At 37.3% G+C, this 26319-nt stretch overlaps 2 long non-coding RNA genes across 4 annotated transcripts in view; one reads left to right on the top strand and one right to left on the bottom strand.

The window, feature by feature from the left end:
* Nucleotides 1-5200: 5200 nt before the first annotated feature.
* LOC146762849 (uncharacterized) overlaps nucleotides 5201-26319 on the top strand; it is a 49617-nt gene continuing 28498 nt past the window's right edge. Inside the window, exons 1-2 of one of the 3 annotated variants that reach the window (XR_014931806.1) lie at nucleotides 5213-5361; nucleotides 7954-8954. This is a non-coding gene — a long non-coding RNA (uncharacterized LOC146762849). Of the gene's footprint in view, nucleotides 5362-7953; nucleotides 8955-26319 lie in introns of all 3 variants that reach the window. The other 2 variants (XR_014931808.1, XR_014931807.1) reach the window with 2 other exon arrangements.
* Nucleotides 12136-26319, bottom strand: part of LOC146762848 (uncharacterized) — an 88622-nt gene continuing 74438 nt past the window's right edge. Inside the window, exon 2 of the long non-coding RNA XR_014931809.1 lies at nucleotides 12136-13469. This is a non-coding gene — a long non-coding RNA (uncharacterized LOC146762848). The remainder of the gene's footprint in view (nucleotides 13470-26319) is intronic.

Genomic DNA, 26319 nt, shown 5'->3' with positions numbered 1-26319 from the left:
TCCATGCAGTTGCCCTTTTCCATATGTACACACCTCTAAAATTAAAGAGAGCTTTTTATACTTCCTTTGGTGGATAAGAGTGTGTTGAATGTCTCTGATAGTGGCTGCAACAGGAAACTGATGAACTGAAACTCATACAGTTGCAAAACCTAAATTCACACTGCAGCCAGAAATGAATATCCTCTCTTAGTTTTTGTTGTATAGCATTTACTGAATCAGACAGTGTTTGAGAATGCGTCACCAGTGTCAGCCCAGGGTACTGGCAATTTATGAACCTCATCTATGTATAAATTATATCAGAGAAACATGACATCAGATAATGCCGAATGCATTCGTATACTGTATATTCTGTAAAATGGTGAACTTGATTATTTGGTAGTTTGTTGCCAAGCCGAGTAAGTTACATTATCTTATTTACCAGATAAAACAATATGCTATTTTGAAGAACAGAGAAGTTGTAAGAGGCCATGCTTTTTACACTATGGCCTCAAAAGTTTGCTGAAATGGACAAGTTCAGGCAAGTCCTGACCAAGGTTCCAGAAGTCCCTTTGTTTAAGAGATGTCCGGGAGCTATGAAAGGGAGATAAGATGCAGATGAATGGCCCTAAAGTGGTATTTTGTGTGGGCTTATCTCAAGGAAGATGGCCATCTCTGAGGAATTCATATGACTGTGACCCAAGCCTTCCAGAAATGTCTCGAAGGCTGGAAAGAAGGATAAAAAGGGCACAGACAAACCCCGAATTTAGGTTTTCTGACACCAGATGCCTCACTACGGAAACAAGGAGGTTTTCTGTCATCAGATGCCTCTCTACGTGAACGCCTGCATGCTGAAGAAGATGCCTGCATGCTGAAGAACGTACTAGGTATCTGACCTCAGATTCCTCCACTGTCGTCCTACTGCTGCCTACTGTCTCTCCTGGGATTGCTGCTCGAGACTCTGCTCCGTGAGACCTTGCTGTCCAAGACTCCGCTTCTTGAGACCTCACTACTCTGACCGTCTTTTCTGCGCTGCACCGATCTGCTGCTTGCAGCCTGCTACTCTGCTGCTGCTCTCCCCTACGCTTATTTTGCCCCGGACAAACATAACAACGTACTATGGGTCACTGCTGCTTCCAGGAGGTGACTATTTCCCACTTTTAAGCAATTTTTGCCTCTTTTCCTACTTTTTCTATTGCCTACTTTCCCGTCCCCATCACCCTAATTTTGATATTAGTTGCTCTCTCTTCCCCATCCCCTCAGCTGTCCATTATTTCTAATAAACTGGTCGGATCAACATTTGAATGCTTTTCTTCTTAATCTCACGCCGGGCATAACATATCAAAAGAACCTTGCTTCACTCCTAAATTGGAGAGAGACAGAAGTCTGTGTCATGAAGGTACTGGTCAGCTGCTGTAATATTTCAAAATTAAGTATGGTTCACCAAACTCAAAAATTTTTTTTGTTCAGCTTCAACATAGCACAGAATCTCATAGATGTTAACAATACCCTGAATTTGTTGTTTTTCATCATTTTAGTTGTATATTATTTGCCCTGTAAGCTCAATTACTCTACCAAAGGTGTACTTAGTCATGCAAAGAAATATTTAAGGCAATTATGTCAAATTCCCTTCTCCAGAAGAGTAGCTGTAGAAATAATTCATAACAGTGCATGAATAGCATGAATAGAAGTTTGTTTAAGTTGAAGAAAAATAAGAGAGGTTTATGCAAATAACATAAACACTCTGAAGAATGTGACATTTTAATTGAAAAATAATTAGAAGCCTTTCCACTATTTGAAAACTAAATTATTAAATGTTATTAAACATTTTCATAAAGATGAGTAACATGGAAATTTTTTTAACCATCTACCCTTCAGTTCAATGAATACAGAGTGTGCTCAGAGAGTATGAAAGTAAAAACGGTGGGGCTGTTAAAGTTAGATTTAAAATTGGATTGATTTTTATTTAGTGCTTTTTGACAAAATAATCTTGTTATTGAGGCAGTCATTTCCCTGTAGAAGATACAAGTTCAAGTCCCAGATCTGTTTCAGGCCTCCTGCTTGACCTCTCTGCAACTTCTTTCCTCTGTAGGAAGAGGTTACCAATTTTGTGGTTGTTGTTTTACTTTTTTTTTTTTTTTTTTTTTTTTTTTTTTTTTTTTTTTCCACATTGATTTTCAGTTCCTAGTAGGCACTGCATCTAGTAAAGGTAATTCTGATCTCCAGACATTAAGGGAATATAGATTGTATGCCACAAACAACTGCAACTAAAACTTGGTGAATGACATTCTAGCAAACTTCGGAATTTAATGATTTTTTTTTGTGTTTGTTCCAGAAACCAAAAGTTTTTACTTTGTCACCTCCATCTTTGTCATCTTTCTGAAAATCCTGAGCAAAATTTTATGTGTTTATGAATAAAAATTATGCAATTTGGTCATTCAGTTTAGTTTCTACAGACTGGTTCTTAGCACTTCAGTGTTGAAACAGCTTTACATGTGATTAGTGAATGCGGTGCTGCTTTCACATTGGTTTCTCTCCAGTACTCCCACAATGCTTGATAAAGAGAGAGGCATAACATATGTTAAGGATATATGTCGGCAAGTTAAGAAACTGCAAAGGAGAAGGAAGAGTAATGTGGACAGAGGCGGTGCTGTCGTCCGAAGGGCACACTTATAAGAAGGTCGTGTACTTAGGAACAGAGGTTGGAATAAGAGGACTCTTTTCACTGATGCTAGGAGAGAAAGTACTACCATGCTTAAGAAGTTTTCTTAGCCTTCTAGAGAAATAAGTTGTAATCAAGAATAGAGGATTTCTAAAGAAGATCTGGGTATCAAGAAAACCAACATGCCTTCTCATGACCTTGGAATTACATCCATGATGAAATTTCAGTATTACTAGAAAGCACTACTGATTATGCTTTTGTATATTTGCTTAACTTTCTCAAGATGCATTAGAAATTATCCGTTTCACAGAGCTGGCTGAACATTTACTTTGCTGCGTGTCACACTGCTCCAGTGATTTGGAGTTTGCTGATGTCCTTGATCTTTTTTAGAGAGGTTTTTAAAATACATATTGAGTGACGTGTTCTTAAAGCATTGGTTCTATTTCCATGTATTGGAAGCAGTATCAGGTAGGTGTTTCCAGGACTTGTATGTTTTACAGGGAGTATAATGTCTCTTCCTAGGAATAACATTGAAAAAATGATGGCCACTCTAAATGACACAGAGCTGTGTTCTTCCTTTGGGGAAACACATAGCACTCCTTACTGACTTTCACTTGTGCTGTCCCCAGTGAGTTTCCCTGCTTCTGTAAAGGGGGAAAATAAAGGCCTTTCTGTTACTCTCATGTGAGCAGAGAGATTTAAATAGGCCATCAAAGGATGTTTCAAAAATACAGTATCTACTCATAGATTAGTGCAAAGAAACAACTTTAGGCTGACAATTCATTTAATTATACAACACAGGACAATAAATTGTTTAGCAAGAATGTGCTGACCCACAGTAAAATATTTCAGGTACTCGCAGACAAGGTTGCCCCTGCTCCCAGCTTTATTATCAGTGTGGGTGTTTATTTCCCACCCTTTGCTTTCCAGGTCAGTAAATTCTGATAGAGGACCATTTACACTTTCTATGATCTGTGTTATTCAGTGCTATAAACTTTACAAATGAATGGGGCAAACGTTGACTGCCTACTTTTTCCAGGTCTTACTGTTGCAGGACATCCATCTTATTTACTTGCTAGCTCTCAAGAAGGCAACGGAGCATTGTGACTTCATGAGTGATATTAAAATATTCAGATAAATCACTGTGACTTAGATTGATGCCGTCACAAATGCTGAGATTTGTTGTTCTTGTACCTGTTGCAGCTATGCTTTCCCTGTTGCTCTGCATCTGAGGGAATTATTTACAGCTCTGCAAAGTTTGTGTAAGAGATTCTTAGATCAAAACTTAGATCAAGGGTGCTTTTGCACCATCACCATTCTGAAAAGTTTTAAGTGATTCAATGAGATTCAAGTGCAGTAGAGCTGGTACTCTTGTTCATTTACCTTTCTCACTGGCAAGATGGGTTTGGGAAACTGCATACATCTTAAGGACAGCTTCTCATCTATCATTACAAACTGAATATGAACTGGACTAAATATATGTATTGCCACTTTGGTTTATAAATTTTCTAATTAATTACATCAGTTCTCTCTAGTAACCCAACAAACTGCATAAATAGAAAATCTCTTCTGCAGTCAGGAGTACCATGTTTGAGAGTCCTATAGGGAGAGTTATATGACTGACAGAAAGAGGCCCCCATGCATCTAGCTCTTCCAATTATTCAGCTTCACATAACAGACTTTAGAAATAAATTGTTGTGCTCTGCTAAGAATCAGAAGGAAGAGACTAACATGGAAACTGCAGGCTTCCCTTGACTGATAGTTTTCTCTCAGAACTTTACATAGGGGTTGGCCTTAGTTATACAATTTCTCATCTGCTGCTTTCACAAAAAAACTCTTATGGGGAGTTTATACTAAAAAATGCTTCATAAACTAACATAACATGCATAAATAGCAGATAAACATTACAAATAGAGATCAAGTTCTTAAACTTCAAAAGTTTCTTCTACTAAGGTAAAAATACTGGCTTAAGAGTCCATGCAAATACATGTAAACTAGGCACAGAGATCTAATTCAACACTTAATGAATGATGATACTATAGTCTTGCTGTTTTGAACATGAGGTGTGTTTCCTTCAAAATGACGAGACTCTTAACACCAGTTGTGGATCTCACAGCTTGTCTTTTTCTTGCTGTGATTTCAGGTTTGCTGTCTCTACATCTATTCTCAAGCCATGGGGAAGGATTTTCAATAAGGTACTTGAATGTACTTGAAGGTAAGCCTAAATTTAAAGTTTAAGCCTCCTTTTAGAATAGTACTCTTACTCTGTCTTTCATGACTCTGTGAAGTAAGGAAGGGATTTATGTTGCATAATTTTAGCTATCTAGCCAAATTTCAAGGCTCCCTTTATCATTCACTGAGACATTTCCAGAGGGCTTCCTTTCTGTCCAAAAATACATGACTGTGATAGATGCATTAATCTCCAGAGGTGTCATTCTCTCTTCATTTACAATATAAAGCTTGGTGATGACTATTCTAGATTACACAAGTATTAAGTTTTTGATGGATAAAGTTAGGTGAGATAAAACCGTCCACAATCATCTGATCTGAAATGCTTTAAAGTCAGTAGGGAGTTTCCCATGGACTGCACAAGGCTTTGGATCAGTGCCTTGGAAGAGCTCAGAAACCTGCATTTGAACTCTACATACAAGGATTAGAAACTACCAGAGTGAGTCAGAAGGCTCCAAAAGGAAAGTACTGTTTTGTGGAGCACTGAGAATGAGGTTTGTCCTTCTATCTAACCTTTCCAGTTTCATCTACCTTTACTGTTATGGCTTGTTTGACTTTATCATGTGTTGCATTTTGTGTGCTTATTGTTCCTGGTGCTGTTTGTTTGTCTGCTTAGTATCCCCTAAAACCTTTATAAAATCAGGTTGTTTCATCTCACATGGCTAAGATAATATGTGACTAGTGTAGAACCAACAGTGTACAAAGAAGGGTAGAATTTTATTTATTGGTTTGTTTTTAAAGCAGCTACATATTTTGTTGAGGGTAAGAGGCATATCTAGTTATTAGATTATATGCTATTAGATGAAAGCAAGATGCCTTGCACTTTCATTTGCTGAGCTGGGACATACTATTGCTATCCGTTGTTACTGTCATACCTTGAGTTGTGAACTGTTCAGAAAGAATTGTCTTTTTGATATTTGACAGTAAAGCATTTGTAGTGCAGTATCCTTGTACTTGTTGAGGGCACATCATGTTATTATCTATAAATAAAAATAATAAATCTGAGGGAACAGTAATGGTATTACAAGGTAATTTATCTACAAACAGGATACTTTCTTCTAGTATCTAACTATAGCTGCAGCCATTTTAATGCATTTATCATTACAACATTCTTTTGACATCCATGTAGTATGTATATTCTCATTTTGCAGATAAGAAATGGAGAACACAGAGAATATTAACAGCAGCAAAAGTATCAACATCCAGATACCTGCCTTAGCTACCTAGTATCCCTGTGTTTTGCCTTTATTCAAAGAAAAGAAATTGAATTTTTTAAAGGTGATTCAGAGGAATCCTTTTAGTTTGTTGCTCGGAGCTGTTGTTCTAGAAAGGCTACCTATACTTAGGTTGCCAAAGGACTGCAACATTGAGTATCAACGCCTTGCAGAGAAATCTTGACAAATTGGTAGGGCAGGCTACTGCCAACTGCATTTAGTTTAACATTAACAAGTGCTGGATTCTGCACCTGGGGTGGGACAGACCTAGTTATATGTAGAGGCTGGGACTAAGAGTCTGGAGGGCAGTCCTGAAGAAAGGGATATGGGAGTCCTTATTGGTGGCAGTTTAAGAAATGATATTTTTAGTTGTTGAAGATACAGAGACGTAACTAGATTAACAGCATTGCAACTCCTTAGATTTGAGGAGATCTCTCTAATCAGTGGCTACTATGTTAGAATTCCTCATTCTAGCACTGAGAAGAGAAGCATTTGACATAAATATTTCTTCTTTATAGAAACATTTGGGACCAAATTTAGTCCTACTGAAAAGTTTATTGGTTTGATCAGCGGCAAATTGGCCTTCAGATGTATCCTGATACATCTACAAGAAAATGCTGTAAGCACACCCTCAGGTTGACCCAAGCTTCATGGCTTTTCATAATTGATGTAAATTTATGTGACAGGTGTAACATGTACTGTACATTATGGGACATGGTGACTCTTACATTCATTTTGTGGATTAGTAATTTTCTATTCATAGTTCATGTACTGAATTAAATCTCTGCAAAATTGACATCAACAGAGGTAGGGACTCCAAAGGTTGTCAAAATTTCCCTGAAAAAAAAAATATATATATATATATATCATATGACTACTTAATTTATCTTCATTTGTATGGAAAAAAAAAAAGTGGAAGAGTTATGATTTTAATAAAAGTTTAGCAGATAGCAGCAGGTGCACCACAAAACCAATGTAAAATTAAATGAATTACAAACCAATGACAGACTGATGTGTTTGTCAGGGGTTCCTGAAACATTCTGTTTTTTTCTTCTCATGTATTTTTTTCCCCTCTGCCTTCAGCAGATAACAAAATTGCAAATTAAACCCCTTAGCAGCTGATGTTTACAGACTTTATTATCAGGCTTATGGTAAGGGTCCTATACAAACACTTTGCTGCAATATCAATTTAGAATTACAATCCCTCTATTAGAATGCATTTAAGGAATTAGCAGACCAAAGATCATCTGAGAAGCCTGCAGTTTTTGTAGGAAAATTTTCTGACATTTATTATGCTTCTGCAGCATCTTGTTTTTACTTCTTTGCTAAAATTTTATATTACATTTTGTTCCATTTTCTTCAACCATGGTTTATTCAGCAACACTACCACCATATTCTTCATGACTTGAAAGTTTACCGTTCTGTTTCCCTGCCTGTAAGGTAATGTAGTCTACTCTATGTGTCAACAAATTTCAGGATGTTTCCAAAGACTCAGTCAACAAAAGTGCTCCAGTTTATCCCAAATCATTTGAATGACTATCAGTGAGAGAGTGGTGAGGCACTGGCACTGGTTTCCCGGAGAGGTTGTGGTTGATTCATTTCTGGAGGTGCTCAAATCCAGGTTGGATGGAGCCCCTGAGCATCCCGATCAGTGAGTGGTAACCAGCCTACAGGAGGGGCTTGAGGCTAGGTGATCTTTAAGGTCCCTTCCAACCCAAGATATTCTATTATTCTATGATTCAATTACTGTATGAATACTGGAGAACTGAAGTAGCAGCTTCTGGATCTTCATCTTCTCTGCATTTTGGGCTTAACATCAAAGAGTCAAAGCTTCTCATAGAGTCGTTTCTCAGTCATTTTTTTTTCTCATAGGGTTACTGGACTGATTGTACAGTAGACATCAGGGGGCTGACATGCAGATCTTTATCTTGGCTCCATTAACTGGAATGAAGAACGACACTGCCATCCATCCAGAACTACATGGGAAGTCCAGTGGTATCTGGGGACTCTTCTTCAGGGATGCCTGGTTAGAATCAGGACCTATGGAAGTCTTCTCAAGTACTTTTAGTGACCAGATGGGATACCTTTATGCTTCTGAATTGACATCAATCCACTGAGTATGAGTAACTACATTGTTTTCTGGATCTTCGTTATACCAGGAACACAGAGAGCTTGTATACATGCACATGCTTTGTGTGTGCCAGAATTCAGGAACACAACTCTGTCTTTCAAGCAGGGGGAGACATTATTTCAGTTGCCTTGAGGCCCAGTTTAGGCCACAGACTTGAGTGACAGCTTCTGAGAGAAAAACCTGTGAGTCTATATGGGAGCTACACTGCTTTATGCAAACAATTACATATTCCTTCACCACTGAGAAGGATGAGAAGTGATGGATTCTGCAATCCACCAGATGTGATCTGCCCCTATAGGATGTGGGAAAGTATATTTCAGACCCTGTCTCCAATCAATTCATTAAATATGACCCAAGTTGGCAGTTTATTTTATATACAAGTAGAAACAGTGTGGTGGGAGTGCAGAAGTGAACTGGTGTTTTTGATGAGCTGAAGGCATATCAAAATACAGTCTGACTGAGTAATAAGACAGATCTGTCCATAAAATATTGATTGATAGATTAATTGATGTGTTATGAGCAGAACCATTGATGTAAGTTCTCTCTTTTGGAACTATTCCTTTTTTTCCTTTCTGCCAACATACTGTCTCATCTAATTATATCTAGTGCAGAGTTACTGCATGCAATTTATCTACTTTAATGCTCCACATTTCTTTTTATACTTTCTTCCAGATAGATTATAGCATAATATTTCTGAATTGGGGAATTTGAAAATTCTGATTCTGATCACAGTGCTTGACAGGTAAATTAAGAGCATTGTCATTTGTATTCCTGTTACTCTGGATTTTCTTTGGTGAAACCACATTCCTTTGTTTGTTTTGTTTTGTTTTGTTTTCATTATGAAAAAAGGAAGTCTGTTTCTTCAGTTTTGCATGTGAAATGGGAGTCAATGTTTTTTCATAAAAGAAGAAAGCAAAAATTGGTATATTTTTGCCCATACTGCCCCTCCACCTCCATGAAGATGTTACTGTACAGTTCTTTTTTAGAAACTGGCTTGGAGTTTTTGTTGCTTGTGCTATGCATTGTTTCTATGGAGGCACAGCACTGCTGCAGTATCTTATATAAAAGCAAAAGGGAATGTATTGATACAGAAGTCAGATTGCATCACCTTGTATAAAGGAATTCTACACAATGAGATTGACCTGCTTTTGTATCCTTTTTATCTTAGCAGTACCATGGCAGCACCTTCTCTGTAAGATAATAAAAGACTCAGTGTGATCTGGATTGTTCTTTAATGAAAAGATTCTCCCTGTGCTTGGTTTTAAGATTTGGCTAATGCAAGAGGAGGCTACAGCCAGCAAGGTCTTTCACATGTAATGTATAATTGATGGAGAATTTGACTGGCAGCAAAGACTCATCTTCTAAAGTTATTTTTATCAGCCCTTCCTCAATGTGGTCTCTCTCATCTGGCTTACAGTTTAATGATGAAGAGTCTTTTGAGCAAAATCCTTATTTTATTAATGAGATCTTGTTTGATTTGACAAAATAATAATTCTTTCTTTAGGAAAAGTATAAAAAGCTGGCTGCTGCTTTTCATTTGCAGCTGATCTGCCAATGTGGGTATATTTACTTATTAACACTGCAAATCTGGAATTATTTATTTGCTACTACTCTAAGCAGTAGATGAAAATTTTAACTTGAACTCACTTGTTCTCCTTTGTCTACATATTACTGGGGCTTTAATGACAATGATATCATTAAGTGAATCATATTCAACAACTTGATAGATTAGTTACCTACTCAGATGTAAGCCTTTAGTAAGGAAACAAACATTATTTTCCATATTTAATGACCTGAATACATATATGAAACGCTTTTTGATAAAGTATTTATAAAAGCACATACTCTGACATTGTCGTAATAGGTACATGTTAAAATTTCACTGAAGCCTGTAAATTAGCAGGTAGACTAAGAACAGGGAAAGCAAAGATCAGGAATCAATTACCTTCACATATTTGGAATTGGGGCCACTAGTGAAAACAAGAATGTGTGCAAGCTCAAACAAATGGCAACAGTTTGGGGAAATTTGGGCAGTTTGGTTTAGTCACATTGCATCTGAATTTATTGTATATGGTTCATATGTTTTCCATATGTCATTCTTAGTCGTTTTTCTTACTGTGTTCTTGTTAGCCCTGTTTTTGCAGGTGATCTGTCTCATGTCCTGGACTCCCTGCTGTTATCCCATACCTGTACTTTCATGCTCTCTGCTATCACGTTATGCATAATCTCTGCTGTGTTTTATTCAAAAGTCACACATAGCCCAGTCTGCACTGAATAATCATTTGTTATTTCTATCTATAATTTACAGATTTGTACATAATGCTAATCAGTGTGTTGCACTGTTGCAGGAAGCTAAAATAAATTGTAAATGGAAATAACCATCATATGATCATTGGACCATTGACTTTACAGGTAGAAATGCAAGTAAGAAGCTTGAGGCAGGGAAAGACAACGTCTGGCAAGTCCTGAGATTTGTGTTGTTTAGATAACAAAAGCCTACAGCTTCTTATAAGCAGCAGTAAAACAATGCTCACCTTGCTATCTGAATGCACCTTTGCACAAGGCTCATGTCCTCAGGGGCACCCAAGACCCTACAGCATCTTGTTGTCTCTGCCTGTGCTTGGAATCACAAGGAGCAGAGTGCCTGAGTCTGCTTCTGGTGCTGCCTGCAGTGCACACAGCTCCTGTCTGAATGCTGCAAGCACAGCCTCTCCTCTGTCTCTCCTGTATACTCAGGAGAACCAAATTTAATTGCCAGTTATAAGCAGCCTAAGTTAAGCCAAGGAAAATAAGTGAAGAAAACAGGTACAAGCTATTTCCTTCATTCCTTTGTCAATTGCACTGGGGGAGGGTGAACCCACAAGCTGGTCTGTTTTTATGTTCCTTTCTCTTTTCTCTCTTCTGATTGCCTGATACCTGATTAGCTCTGATCAGGAGAAAATAACTGGTAAGAAAAGGTAGTTGCTATAGTGCTGATGCTAAAGTTGGTCCTGAGTACAAAGGTTATTTATTTTTAAATTCATGACTAGTGCAGGGACAGGAACATCTCAACCATCTCCCATTTTTCTTGGTCACCAGTCTGCTTTGTCTTTTCTTCCTCTTTTCATTCTTTCTGTGAAGTCCTCTCCTATATTCTCCCTTAACACCTGTTTGGTATAAGTATCCATTTCCCTAATGTTTTGAGACACAAATAGGAACTGACACTGCACTCCCTTGACTAAGGTATTACTAATGCCCAAACAACTCCTGGCTGTAGAGCTAAAATGGGGGGAAAAATGTTTTTTTTTTAAAATGTTGTTTTAAATGTTGTTTTCTGGCACAGATTTCAGACCAAAAACAGAGAGAGATTACATCAAAATAATTGTTCAGGTGATTAAACTCATCAACTGTAAACATACTGATAATAATCAGTATTACTTCATTCAACTTTCAGTAACATTTTTTGCCACAACATTTTTGCTAAAAAGTTGTTTTAAAACCCTGATTCTGCTGTGCTACCATCCTAAAGACTGACGTTTGTAATAGATGGAGTCATTGCTTCTACTCTTTACACTAAACATTGTTATCCACTCAGAGAGGGATTGCATTCTGTCTGCTAATGCTGATGTCTGGAGGGGCCAAAATGTGGATATGAGCAGCTAATGTAGTTATCTGAGACCTGTAGCAGTAGGACCTTAGAATCACTGAATCATTTGACTTTGAAGGGACCCTTAATAGTCATCTAGTACAACTGCAATGAACAGGGACACTCGCAGCTAGGTCAGGTGTTCAGAGCCTGTTTATCCTTATCTTGAGTGTTTCCATGAATGGGGCATTCACCACCTCTCTAGACAACATATTCTAGTTCCTCACCACCCTTACTGATTGGTTATACTAGAGGTCAGTATATGCCAGCTAGAAGTCTGTAACCTGACTTTGATTTCTTTTCTTTTTTTTTTTTTTTTTTTTTAATCTGAATTAGCACACTTCCACAGGAAATTGACTGTAGCCATGATTTCTTTCAAGCCTTAACTTCCAAGGTTTCCAGTCATCACAGCTACCTCTCTTCAAAGCCCCCTGTTAAGAAGCGTGGACTGCAAATATAAATGAATACCTTTGAAAACATGGAGCAAGTGAATGTCTATGTCTGCTTGCCCTAACAGGGACAAGTCCACATGCCCTTCATTCAAAAATGTCAACAAGCAGCTAGGTTTGTGGTTGTAACAGTTATGAGGTGCTACCTTGAGTGTACATTCAGAAGGGAGCTGACTTTCACATTAGGCAGTTGCTCAGCATTTTTGCAGATGAGGTTGCTCAAGGGTGTAGCAGGGTATGCCATTCAAAATTTGTACTTCGGAATAGCTTAAAGTATTAAAATATTTGGTGCTTTAAGTGACTAAATTATCTCTGCTTCCAAGCAAGGAAAACTTGGCTATATTCTTCTTTCTTAAGAAGAGTAAGTAACAGAACAAGATAGAGTCTAAGTAGATTTTCTTCCTACAATGTGTGCTTTCCAGTTAAGTGTCATTGTGGTTTCATATATTGCATGTCTCATTCTCTCTTCCTCTGAGGAAGAAAGATTAATATGTCTGAAATGTTTTGTGGATTTTTAAAAATTTATTTAGTGGTTAATTTGATTTCTGCAGTGCTTAGGAGCTCCTGCAAAGTCAGGGTTTGTGTGGGCTAAATGTAGCTTCAGAGAGTAAGTAAGAACTTTCCCAATCCCAGAGAAACCACAGTTGAAACATTAGAGGCAGGTTACTGAGAGCAGGAGAAGGAAACCAGCACTAAATCACACTGGTATTTTCTGCTTCCCAACTGCAACTGTGATGCTGATCTCATTCTCAACAATCTGATATTTCATAGTTTTCTCTTTTCTTGATTCCACTTTTGGTTGTTTATATCATGCTTTTCTTTTACTGCTGTAATCTGTATTGTTTATGCTATCTTCATTTTCTGTCAGCACGGCTTTCTATTCCTGCTTTCCTGTATTGTATTGTCATATAAATAACGAAGGAGGTGGCAGCTGTAGCAAAAACTGAGCTGTGCTGGGTTTTATAAATTTCTCTTGTGAAAATTAAAAATCATTTGACTTACATAAATTACTTTGCTGGAGGAAAATCTTGAAATGAAAGTGAGTCTTCTTAGCGCCTCGAAGGGAGCAAAAGAAACATGCACAGAATTTGGTACTATTGTGCCAGGAATGTGTCTTCCATTAATTTCTGGAAGGATAAAGCACATAGTCGAACGTCTCATCACAGCTGTACATTTCTTTATCCTGAAAACAAAAGAACAAAAAGTATAAATCAAAACCAGGCACTATGTGACACAATGCCATCCAAAAATCAACACGAAGCCAAGCTTTTATCACACCATTGTGAAAGATATACTCAAATAACTCATTGTAAATTACTGTGAATTAATCACTACTTTAGGAAGATGTATTGCATGATAACTCTCCAGGGCCTGTTTCTGTAACGTGCTTTTATAGGAAAGCTCGGTATTTCTGGGAGATGAGCACTCCGTGTTTCTCATGAGAAATCACTGGGATAGATATCAGTGACTGGCTGAGCTGCTTTTGTTTAGTGTTTTCAGTACTGGGCATTATGATTATAGCAGAGAAGTGCGGTACTTCAGAAGGCAAAGGGGATATTAAATTGTAGAGAAAGTGGAAGAAATGATGGGCCATCTGTTCTGTACACTTGACAGTATATTGTAGAGCTTGGTCAATCATTACAAATGGCAGAGGAGCAAATTTAGAGGAAATAGGTGGCTGGGTCTGAGCTATATACTTGACGAGGAATCATAACCCCATGGCCATAAGCTGTACCTGCATCTCTCTGAGATCATAACACCAGGCAGGATTGCTCACATTCCTCAGCAGACACAAATGAAATGCATCCTGTATTGTGTACTCCCACTGACTTCCAGTTCATCCCGATTCAAGTTTCACTTGCTGCTTTGCCTTAAGCTGGACCTCTTTAATTAAAGAGAATGGCCTCCATAGTGATACTCCCTTGGTTTTACCCTGAGTACGACACAATTTGCAGCTCTCCAACTCTGGTTGAAAGTTTATAATATTACTTTAAACTGAACGAAGTGCCAGTATCACCTGATGGACTTAAATGGGCAGTGCTGCTGCAAACAAAAAGCATTAACAAGGCATGGGGCATTCAGTGGCAAGGAGGTATAATTGCACAGCTCCCAGAAAGTTCTGTCTTGATTTAACAAGGTTGGTTACAAAAAATTATTGGATATGTCTAGTGCTTCATTAATACTCTCCAGTTGCTGGTCTGATTTTTATAATTCTGAGCTTGCCTTTAGAAAACAAGCAAGTTGGAACATGAAGTGGGAAGAGATGCTGCACAAAACTCCCCAAATGCCTGCAGTCTAAAAAAGGACCGGGAAAAATCCCAGTTTCTGTAGTAGTACTGCATTCCATGTCAGCTTGTGCATTTTGAAACAAATTGATGGAAGTCTGGTCCTTTTAAAACCACTGAGATTTTTTGTTGTGGAGATCAGTATCTGAATTATTTCTCCAAATGTTTAAAATAGAAGCTGCAGAGTTCATGCTACTTGTGCCAGGAGTGCCACTTTTAAAGTCTTACTACAAAATATCTTGCAAATCTAGGATATTTGTGTATGCATTATCTAATTTTGTGAGACAAGTGTGAGATAAATGACATAAAAAGCATGGGATAAACAAGCGTAGTGGGTTCTGAGTGAATAAATAATCAGCCTTTTCCAGCTAATTGATATCGCAGCATTAAAAAGTATGCCTACTTAATAAATTAGAAATCAAAAAGATACATTTGTTGAACCTAAGTTAAAAGATAGTTTTTAACTCCTTTTTTCCCTTGGAAATGAGTGAAGAGATGTGATCCATCTTCTTTTACAGAAACATAAGTGAGAGGATTTGATTGGGTCCACAGAGAGATCAAACACGAAAAAGGCAATAAAGGGAGAACAATTGGCTGAAGCTGAATGAGTCACAGAGCAGTGCAAAACGATTTCCTTAATCTCCACCACATGTTTCTGCTAAATAACCCCTTAATAATACTGTGACAGGTCTTAAATTGTTAGTCCCTTTTCAGATTTTATGATAGTTATAGGAAATGTAGCAGGATACACAACAACTGCAATTGCGGATGCTGCAAATTTAATGTCAGCTACCAGTTCCAATCACACCTGCATATGCTTTAGACATGAGACTAATCTTACTAATTTCAAAGAAAGATGCTTGCATATATTAAGAAAAAAAAAATGTATTCATACTCTGTGGGATGGGCCATTGTATAAAAAATCTCTGGAGACAAAATGGGAAAGTGAAAATCTTCCAAGATATTCACTGACAGTTTTTACTCACTTTATTTTATTTTATTATTATTTTTTCCCCCAGGACTTTAAATCATGAATTTTAATATCACAGAAAAAAACAGATCTTATATAGTTGAACAGACTTATTTAATATTAATTTTTTCTACAGCAACTGCATGTATTAAGCTATCACTCTCTCAATAACAAATAAAAATGTGCATTTTTTCTGTGATATATGCAAGGTAAAAGCATAGGTACAGTTTCAGCTGCTTACTGCTTAAATGTCAGTGTGAACTGGCCAGAAGGTGGTGCTTTCAACCACATATGAGCAAATCAGAAAGGAAAATGTGAACATGAGCTGTGTGAAGTTTTCTGCAGTGAATAATAGGAATGCAGAGAATTTTGTGAATTCCACTAAGCCAAACAAAGCCTAAAATGGGATCACCACAGTAAAAAAATAAAATAATAATAATAATAAAGCAAATTTAAAAAGGTATCTTCTATTTGATCAAAACACTACGATGATTTTCTTACTGATTGCAGGACAGTGGTAATAAACCTTGGAAAGAAAAGAATTTTCTATATAATATGAATGATGGAGTTTTGACTGATTGCAGAATCTTGGATAGCCATGCTATTTCCCTTGTTTTCTTTAAGAATTACATTAAGAAAGAAGATTTCTTCTCATGAAGAGTAGTGAGGCATTGGCATAGGCTGAACAGGGAGGTGGTGGTATCACTGCCCCTCAAGGCACTCAAGAACTGTGGAGATGTGGCACTGAGGGACATGGTGAGTGGTCATGGTGGGAGTCTGTTGGGGTTGGACTAGGTGAGCATAGAGGTTTCTTCCTAATCTTAGTGATTCTGTGATTCTAAGATGACAAGCTGAAGTTTGCACTTCTCTCTGATATAGACTGAATTTTATTGAACAGCTTACTTGTTTTTCACTGTCTGTCCTTAAAACGAACACACTGGAAATGATGTTAGATGCTATTTTGAAATATGTGCATTGCAAGTAGCATAGATAGAAATGACAAGTGTGATTCTGCAAAGAAACGATCTGCTTTCTGTCCAGCCAGAAGTAAAATCTCCTAGAGAAAGATTCTGAATAGCTAGAACTGTAGCATAAAAGTAACTGTAATGTGCACAAAAGTATTTGCATCCAATGCCCAGCTGAACACCTGTGCACTCTGGCTACCAATATGTGGCAGATCCTAGGGAGCTCTCTGGCTGCTTAAAGCTCAGCTGCTCAACTCCTGCACCTTCACTGCACTTACAACTGTTATCATTTCACCTCTGACTAGTTTTATTGCCCTCAACAGGGTTATTTGCATATCTAAAGTTTATTAACATCCTTACCTAAATGTTTGCAAATTCAAGCCATTAAAATTATCTTCTAAAGGTTTGACTGGAAATTACACTCCTTTGACTAAAACTCTGCTCTTAGCCTTTATTAAATCACACTGAGTTTGCTTGACCTCCGGATGATCATTTCAATTATCAGCTCTCTTTTCACATTAATTAAAGATTTTGATGGGAGATTTGAGATAACGGTAAAATGGAAGAAAAATAAGAAGGTTCATAATAAAATCCAGGTGAATATTTTTAGTGAATATTGGCTGTACAGGTAGAAATTAAGCAAAACGTTCTGTACAAATGGATTTTTCATTTATCTTGATCAAGAAGGGTTTCAGGGGGTGGTGCACAAGCATTTTAGTATCAATAGATAGTATTTTTCTTCAGACTTCAGCAGGATTTAATTTTTGTTCTAGCTCTTGAAAATCTCATTGGATGAGGTCTTTAGTTGCTTTTGTAAAGGTTTTTAGTGGTGCTGATAGAAGCAAATTAATTTTGGACTTTGCTAATTGGGGACAACCATCAAATTCTCCTGCAGTGATAAAGTGAAAACTACTAAAGATCTGATATCTTTAGAAATGTTTGAAGATTCTTAATCCTGAGTGCTCCCATTTCATTGTTTTCAGAGGAGGGGATGATTTTCCCCATTCTCAAAGAAATTAAGCAAAAGTCTTATGTAATATTTAAACACTGCTTTAAAAAAGTTTCATAAATTAGTGGTGTGCATTTTGCTTAACGTGAACAGTGATCAAATGGTAAAATCACAAAGTCCTTTCTCTGACTTTTTTTATTTTGAGGGAAAGTTTTGCCTTTGTAAGGGTTTCAGACTGAGATGTGTGGTAATAGAAACTTTGGCACTTCCTATTAGTATGGATAAAGAGATTATTGCTGTGAAGAAATAGTGTTAAACAATGTTATCACATTCTCAAGATTACATAGTTTATTAAATCTATCTAATCCTTATTAATTCCACACCTAGAGGATTTAAATTGATGGGATGCTTTGAAAAATACTTTGGATAGAAGATGAAATGGGTTATGTTTGTTCTTCATCCAGAGTAGGCCCTGAAAGCTCACTGGGAAAGATCCCTTATCTTGCCATTTATGTATGCATGTGCCTACGTTATACTTGGGACCATTAACAGATAAGTTGTAAAAATCCACCACAAAATCTGAGTAATAAAAAAGTCAAGTCCACACCTAAATAAAATGGGACATGTTAAGCCACTGTTGTGTAACATGAGTTACAGTAGAAATACCTCACTAACTGCCTCAAAGAGCTCAGTTCCCTCTCCTCCTGTTAAAACTGCACCTGTCTGTAAGAGATAGCTCTGCTGCATGGAAGGATTACTCAGCTTTAGTAATTCTTCTTCTTCTTCCTTGTCACTGTCATACTTCAGTCTGGAAATGCTGGAAAAACAAAGGCCTCTTCAGTCTGGCATGTAGATAAGCATAAGTAGAGAAAGCACTGTAAGCAGATGCAGCCCAAGGCATGTCCGAGCAGGGTCACTCTGTCTTCTGCCTTCATTGAAAGGAAGGTGATAGTTCCTTTACAAGGTGACTAAACCTAGCCAAAATTGTCTTATAGAAAGGCCTTTTCCTGTTCACTGCCCATAGTAAACACTGAGGACAAACTTTGATTCCTTGTTAGCAGAGCACTGCTAATCATGAGCTGAGATTCGGTCCACGAGCTTAGAAGCTGGCTGTATTGATAGCATCAGAAAAACATCAGAAGCCAGCAGAACTAATTCAGTTTACAGCAGCAGACTGAGACCAGTATGTCTGGCATGATATGATGAATACAGCTGAGGAATGAGGCACTCACTTCAAGGATTTCAGTAGATTTGCTCTATTCCAACAGAATATTTTTCATCAGAAAATTCCCTTTTTGTTGCTGTGTTTTTTGTTTGTTGGTTGGTTGGTTTCCCCTGCTTTTTTTTCTTCTGGTTTTATTCTTTGGGAGAGTAAATGTTGGGTGCTGAGATTAATAATGCGTGAAGGAAGAAAACCTGTGAATAAGTTCTTTCCTCTGTACATGTGAGAGTTATTGTAGACACCTAAAGAGACAGTTTGCATAACATGCTTCTTGGGGGCAAGTGTTCCTTTTAGCTCTCACATGGACAAACAGATGCTACTAAGGATGATGAGTATACCCTCTCCTTTTTTCACTCAGCATTCATTAAATGCTACTAGACACCTCTCTGCTGTAGTAGATATGGGGTGGGAAAAAGTAGACATAATCCCAGCTGCAAAGTGTTTGGGATCTAAATAACCTGCTTTGTCTTACTGGGTTCTGAGTGTGATAGCAACACAATCAGCAGCAGCTGAGTAGCTCTGTGATGGTTATCAGCAGCTATCCATTCACAGCCTTGTGGGACTGAACACCAAATGATTGATAATTACCATTTTAAAGTAAAAGACATTAACTGAGAAATCAGGATTTACTTAGCTTTTGCTGAGCATTATTGTAATTGAGCTAAAAATAAATAAATAAAAAAGCTACAGTACTGCGAGGTTAGTTATTACTCTTTTCCTTATTTACTGAGAGCATAAAACATTTTTTGGAACAAAATAAGACAGAGAAAATAGGATTGTGATTTTAAATTGCAGCCCTTTTGATGCTGCACTTTGAGTACTGTGTACAGTTTTGAGCCACTCATTGCAGGAAAGACATTGAGGTCCATAGAAGTGCAACAAAGCTGTAAGGGGTCTGGAGCACAAATGTTATGAGGATCAGCTGAAGGAGCTGGATTGTTCAGTCTGGAGAATAAGCTCATGGGAGACCTTATTGCTCTCTATAACTACCTAAATGGAAGTTGTAGTGAGGTGGGAGTCAGCCTCTTCCTTTATATAACAGTGATAAGATTAGGGAAAATGAGCTCAAGGTGTGCTAGAGGAGATTCAGGTTGGATGTTAGGAAATACTACACTGAACAATACTACACTGAAAGAGTGGTCAGGCACTGGAGTGGGCTGCCCAGGGAGATGGTAGAGTTGTTAATGATGGAGGTGTTTGAATGTTTAGATGTTATGTGGAGGGACATGGTTTAGTGAGAACTCTTGGTATACTGAATATACTTGATTAGATGAAAGGCACTCATCTAATCTAAAGACCTTGTTTCAGCCTTCCAGTACCCAAAGGGAGCCAACAAACAGGAGGGGAATCAACTCTTTGAAAGGATGGATAATGTCAGGACAAGGGGAAATTTTCATAAGTTGAAGGAAGGAAGATTTAGGTTGGATATTAGGATGAAGTTCTTTACCAAGACAGTAATGAGGCTCTGGAACATTGTGCCCTGGGAGGCTGTGGATTTCCCATCCCTGGAGGTGTTCAAAGCCAAGATGGGGCCCTGGGCACTCTGGTCTATTATTAGATAAGGAGGCTGGAGGCCCTGCCTGTGGCAGTGGGTTTGGAGCTTGATGATCCTTGAGATCCCTTCTAGCCCAAGCCATTTTGTGAATCTAATATTCTATAAAAGTTACGTCTGATTTATTGTCACATCATGTTACTGGGACTATGGATAGTGGTGGTGTATCTTGTACAACAGAAGTGCTGTGAGAGATGGATGGTCTCTTAAGGAATATCAGGGGAAGAACACAAGGGGTTAGAGCTTGTAAGGGTAAAAAAAAGAACAACAGCTCATGTTCATGGATCTTGTGTTGGAGGGCAACAAAGAGAATGCCATAGTGTATGTCTACTACAGGTCATCTCGCCATGAGAAAGAGGACATGGACGAAGCCTTTTTTAACTGGAACAAGTTTCATGATTGTGGCATTGGTTTTCATGGGGAACATTAGGCACACTGACGTGTTCTGGAAAGCAATATATTGGGATGCCAGATGTCTAGATTTATGGAGGCCGCAGACGTTTTTATTCAGGTATTGAATGGGCTGACTAGGATATATTTTGTGCTGGACCTGCCAGACAGGATGAGGAAAAATTATAGCTATGAAGGTCAGGGGCAGCCCTTGCTGTACTGGCCATGACATGCTGGAGTTTTAGATCACTGGAGAAGTGTAGAAGGTGACTAGTAGACTAAGGACCCCAAATTCTAGAATGTGAACATAAGCATGAGAATATTTTTCTTAACTTTAACTTTGTATGACCATAGTTGAGTGAAGAGAGTCACGTGAAAAGCTGTGACAGTCACATTCTCAAATTAGCACCAAAGCAATTATTAACATTTTCCCAATTATACTTTACTGTCATCAAATTATATTTTTGTCGTTGCTGTTAATTTGTTCTACTCTTAAATAGCATTCAAGTTTTAAATAGCATTGAAGTTCCTCTTTACTCACAGTTCAAAGTGTTCCACAGTGCTCCACAATCTCAAAGTTCCTTAAAGTCTTTCATAATATAGTTTATTTTCTTGGCTTAAGACAAAACAAAACAAAAATCTTTCTAGAGGTTTATAAATTCAACAGTAAGAAAAAAGAATACTGAGTTTTGTAGCATACTTTATAAAAACATGGTTATGATAGAAGACACAATTAAACATATAATTTGTCACAATTTTTATCACTTCTATCACATAATATAGAGCTTCAGGGATAATCATATTTTGTAATTCCATTAAGAAGATAATCATTTTTATATATCACAATCTCATATTTACCAAAGTCCTCAGCTCCTCTCTCAGAATTTGTCATTAGATCTTAGAGAACTTTGCAAAATTAGGTTAAGTACCAGTCCTGATTTACTGATATAGTGAGGATTTATGTGACGTATTTGGCTGCCAGCAAACTAGTAACAGCTAATGGAATAAAACAAAGTTCTAGTGGGGCATGTTCCTCTAAAGTAACGACAACAGGGTGCTTTAGTAATTTTGCGTGGTTTAGCATTTATTTATATAAAATTTTATAAAATTTATACTTTAATTTGTTTTATTTTATGCGTAATTTTCTGGCATTGGAGTTATCAGGAATTTCAGTCCCTGCAGGTTGTTTTTTGTTTGTTATGGGCTTCAGCTAAGACTTCACATAAGTTGGCACCTCTGCCCAACAATTTTTAGAGAGCCTAGCTGGGGAGTTCTTGAATTTTCAGATATTAACTAACCTTTCTTCTGAATTTTGTCATTTTAACTTCTTGCATCAATAATAATTTAATAAAATTTTGATCTTGTTTTCATTTTCTGAATTTTCTCCTACTTAGTCATTCTGCTAATCTACTGGTTCTCTACTATTCCACAGCCCTATTGTCTGTGCCAACAATTCAGAGTTTTATAAGATTTATCACAAATACAAAACTTATTAAAGTGAATAAAATACTTCAGCCTCTGAGCCCTGGCATTTGTTATGACTTTCTTCACGATTTGTTTTGTTGTTTCTCCTGGGTAATAATTGCCCCTGTTATCTTTATTTACCTCTTACTCCCTTGGTAACTCATTTAATTTATTGGAAAATAAATCTTATTCTTGAGCTAGGCTTCAAGCAGAAATGTCTTAAAAACTATGTTCACATAAAATAATATTCCAGACTCCAGAACTTTTCCTAGCAGGTCCCAGTTGTGCCTGCCCATTTTGTTCCTTTCTTATTTGCACGATTAAAAATGTCTATGTAAACCTGAAGTTTCCCTTTGAGCATGGGAGTTTTCTATTAGAATTTTAATCAACTGTTTCTATTATATACACTCTGCAGTTGAACAACTGCTTCTTTAGGAGCCATAAATGTATTGTATCCTTCTAATAAGCATAAGCTAATTAATGAGCTGAATTATTCAATTTAGCTGACTATAAAAGTAGTGTACACTGAAGTTGGGTCTATTGAATGTCTTGTAATTATATAGCATCCCCCACAAATATGCAGAGTAACCAACATGAATTAATTTAAAAATCTTATTTATTTTAATCATACTCTTTCTGCCTTGAATAATCTTAGAACTGGGGTAGGAGATGAAAACACACTGCATTTATCGTGGATCAGGAAAGTGTTAAAAGTACACACTTTTTTAGTAATAGAAATATTTGTGTTGAAAATAACTGTAGGGAATGAATATCCTGGAAAGAAAGATTTGGAGTAAATTTTCAGCCTCAGTGTCTATTGGTGTTTCAAATATGTAGGAGAACTTAAGGAATTGATTTTGTTTTTTTTTTTAAGGGAAATTAAATGACTTCTGAATACTTCTGTTGCTACTTAGTTAATTTAAATTCACTCAAGTAAGCTTTTATACAGTTCTTGTTATTTTTTTCTCCCATGCATGTGTTCTCAAAAATGTATTAGCAAGATAGGTAGAATTGTTCTTCAGAGGCCAGGTAACAAATTCATGTTTTATAAATATACAGCTGTGTTTTCTGCAGCGAAGGATAAAAGATCCAGGTTTTCTCCCCCTTTTATTAGTGTTTCATAAGCCTTTTGGGTCATCACTCCAGAGACAAAAGAGAGGGGACACAATGACTGCTTTTAGATAAATTATGTACGTTTTAACCTCTGCCTCTTTCTATATTTATTACAGACAAAAAGAGAAAAAGAAAAAAAGAAAACAACAACAACAACAGCAAAAGCAAATATTTTCAAGGCTGTGAAGGCTAGCACTTGAAAGCTAGAGAATGTCAGAATTAAGAATACACTGTGGGTTTTAAAAATCTGTGCTTTCTCCTGACCCATAGATCTCTTTCTTCAGTGAAGTCCCCAAATCCATTTGTGAATAAAGGAATGTTAATTCTCTCAACATCTTGGCTACAGCATTCATTACTGTCATTTCTATGGGCTTCAGAAATACGAAGTCTCTCCTACATTACTTTTATATAGGGAGATTATTTCCAAGTTTTGCAGTTGAAGATCTGCTGCATAAAATAAGGACTGAATTTCCACTAATTTGCATTGGTTGATTTGGGTTGAAAAACCTTAAATACTTAACTCTATATAATATTCATTTCAGTCAAGAACAGCTTCCAGAATATCTCAATGCAGCTGTAAAGGATTAGCTTCTGCAAATCATATGCTGGAGCATCAATTTACAAACAGTTCAATATTGCCTTTAGCCATCTGGAATGTAGTTTCCTTTTAGTCATGCTGATTTCTTTTTTCTTTCTCTCAGTTCTATTCTGGTAGGACAAAGGGTCCTATCCAGACATACAAGTTCAAGTTCATCATCATCATTAAGCTCACCATCAGAACTTAAAAACACAGGGACCCCAGGTTGGTCTGAGAAAGAACATCAGGTCTAATTTTTCAAAGAAACATATATTTTCTCTTGGAAACAATGAATCCTAATTTATTTATTTATTTATTTATTTCTGTCTGGAATCATCAGCAGAAATATTGAATCTGAGTCAGCGTTTCAGAATGGAAAATTTCTCCAGGTACAGCCACTGTTCAGAAAACATTTGAGAAACAGCAAATGGTAGATGAGGTGATCTTACCAGTCCTACCTGCAGTATTTCCTACCTATTGACCAGTGGGCTTAACATCTAGCCTGGCTTCCTCTGGATTGTTTTTCAGTGGAGAAAAAAATGCTGGCCTCAGTCAAGTATTTTTAAGTGTCAAGTGGTTTATGTGACTAGAAAGTATTTTTTTTTTCCCCAAATACCATGGGAAGAGAAGGTGGGGTAGAAGAAGGCTCATCCTGCTTTTTACATCTTTATATTCAGTAAGGCTTTCTTCTTCCACAGTCTTCAAGCTTGTTTTTCTAGTAAACTGTCATCTCAGATGTCTTTCTTTGTTTCATTGTCAGTTCAGAACTACTGCCCTTCCTTTCTTCTCATTTTCTGAGTGACCCAAACACCACCACAGCTGCCATTATATACACTTATATGAGTTGGAAGGGACCTATGAAGCTCATCTCGTCCAACTGCCTCACCATTTCAGAGCTAACGAGAACTAAAAACATATGGTGGTGCCTCTTGAATGTTGACAGCCATGGGGCAGCATCCATCTCTCTAGGAAGCCTGTTCTGATCACCCTCAAAGTACTGAAACATTTCCTAATACCTGATCTGACCTTGCCTTGGTACAGCTCTATGCCATTCCAATCCTGCCATCATTTCCAGGAGCAGAGCCTAACACCTCCTTCTGCTTCCCCTCCTCAAGGAGCTGCAGAGAGCAGTGAGGTCACTTCTCAGCCTCCTCTTCTCAAGGCAATATAGTTCAAGTTTCCTCAGCCTTTCCCCATAGTTCATGCCTTCCAGCCCCTTTACCAGCTTTTCTGCTCTGGATACTTTCAAGTACTTTAAGATTTTATTTTTTTTTTTTTAAATGTTATAGACACTGGAACTACAAACAACATTCAAGGTGAGGCTTTCCATTCTCTCTCACACTCTTTTCTTTTTAAACAGAGTACTTAGCATTGTATAGCATCTAATGAGGTTAAGAACAGCTGCCTGTTCCTCTCCTTTCATCTGAAAGGTCAAGTTGGTATCTCAGAATTGTACTTGTACTAATGCTAACTAGTTTTTGCCCTGACTCTGGAGCTCTGCACAAACTTACACCCAAGTATGTGCCCGAGGATATGTAGACTGACTAGTGGGCAAGTTTGCAGTAGGACCTGCATCTATAATGAAACCTAGTGAAATCCTGAGATCACCCCTTTTCTTTTTATTGCAAGCTACTGTTTTGCTTGTAGGTTCCTATTATTTCCAGTAACTATAAAAAAAAGATTTATTAATATTAATTAAAAGATCTTTTCACTTTCATCTGCTTAATCAAGGATCACAACTGGCAACAGTTATTATCATCTACCACCATAGGAAAGAGTTGTTATTCTTGGGTCTGGAGCTGTGGAATGATTTGCTTTTATATTTGTTTCTTTAAACAGTTCAGTATCCTCCTAAGGGAAAAAAAAAAAAAAAAAAGAAATAATCTTTGCCTGAGTGCAAGACTACCATACCATCATGGCATCATTCAAGCAAAAGTTCTTATGATTTTAAATGGGAAACAGCTGCAGCAAAGTAGCAAAGACATGCTCCATAAAAGGTTCTTGTCTGTGAAAGCTATCTTGCCTATTAGTCTGAGTATGGGTAAAATTCCTTATTTGTGAAAACGTTGCGTATATATCTGTGTTGGCACTGCATACTTAGGATTCTGTTTATTTTTTTCTCTCACCGATTCACCAACAACTGGAGAAATGTCAGAATATTCATAATTTTTCTGTTTCTATTGTAAGATTAGTGCATAGAAGCTTTGTATGTATCCTTGAAAACTGGAAGAACATTCATATAAATGGTTGAGGACATAATTTGATGAAGAAAAAGGTGAAAAATTTTCTTCTTTACTTGTCTCCTAGGTTTTAATTAATGGGACTATAAAATGTATAGGAGACAGAGGACTCTCTTTGCCACTCACCTTTTCAGATGCAAAATGTATTTATTTACCTTTCAGGTCTGAAAGCCTGTGAATGAACCTGAGATCAACTGACCAGGAAACGAGCAGCACAGAAGTGAGCTGCAAAACTGGAGTTGTAGGATTAGTGAAGCAACAACTGAAATTAGCAGTGAGTCAGTGAGCTGTAAACCCATTCTTATG

This window comes from Coturnix japonica, chromosome 1, assembly GCF_054131305.1.
Source record: "Coturnix japonica strain WE chromosome 1, WE-NBRP24, whole genome shotgun sequence".
NCBI classification, from domain to species: Eukaryota; Metazoa; Chordata; class Aves; order Galliformes; family Phasianidae; genus Coturnix; species Coturnix japonica.
Note: the sequence above shows the minus strand (reverse complement) of the source record. Positions and strands in the feature narration are given on the sequence as shown.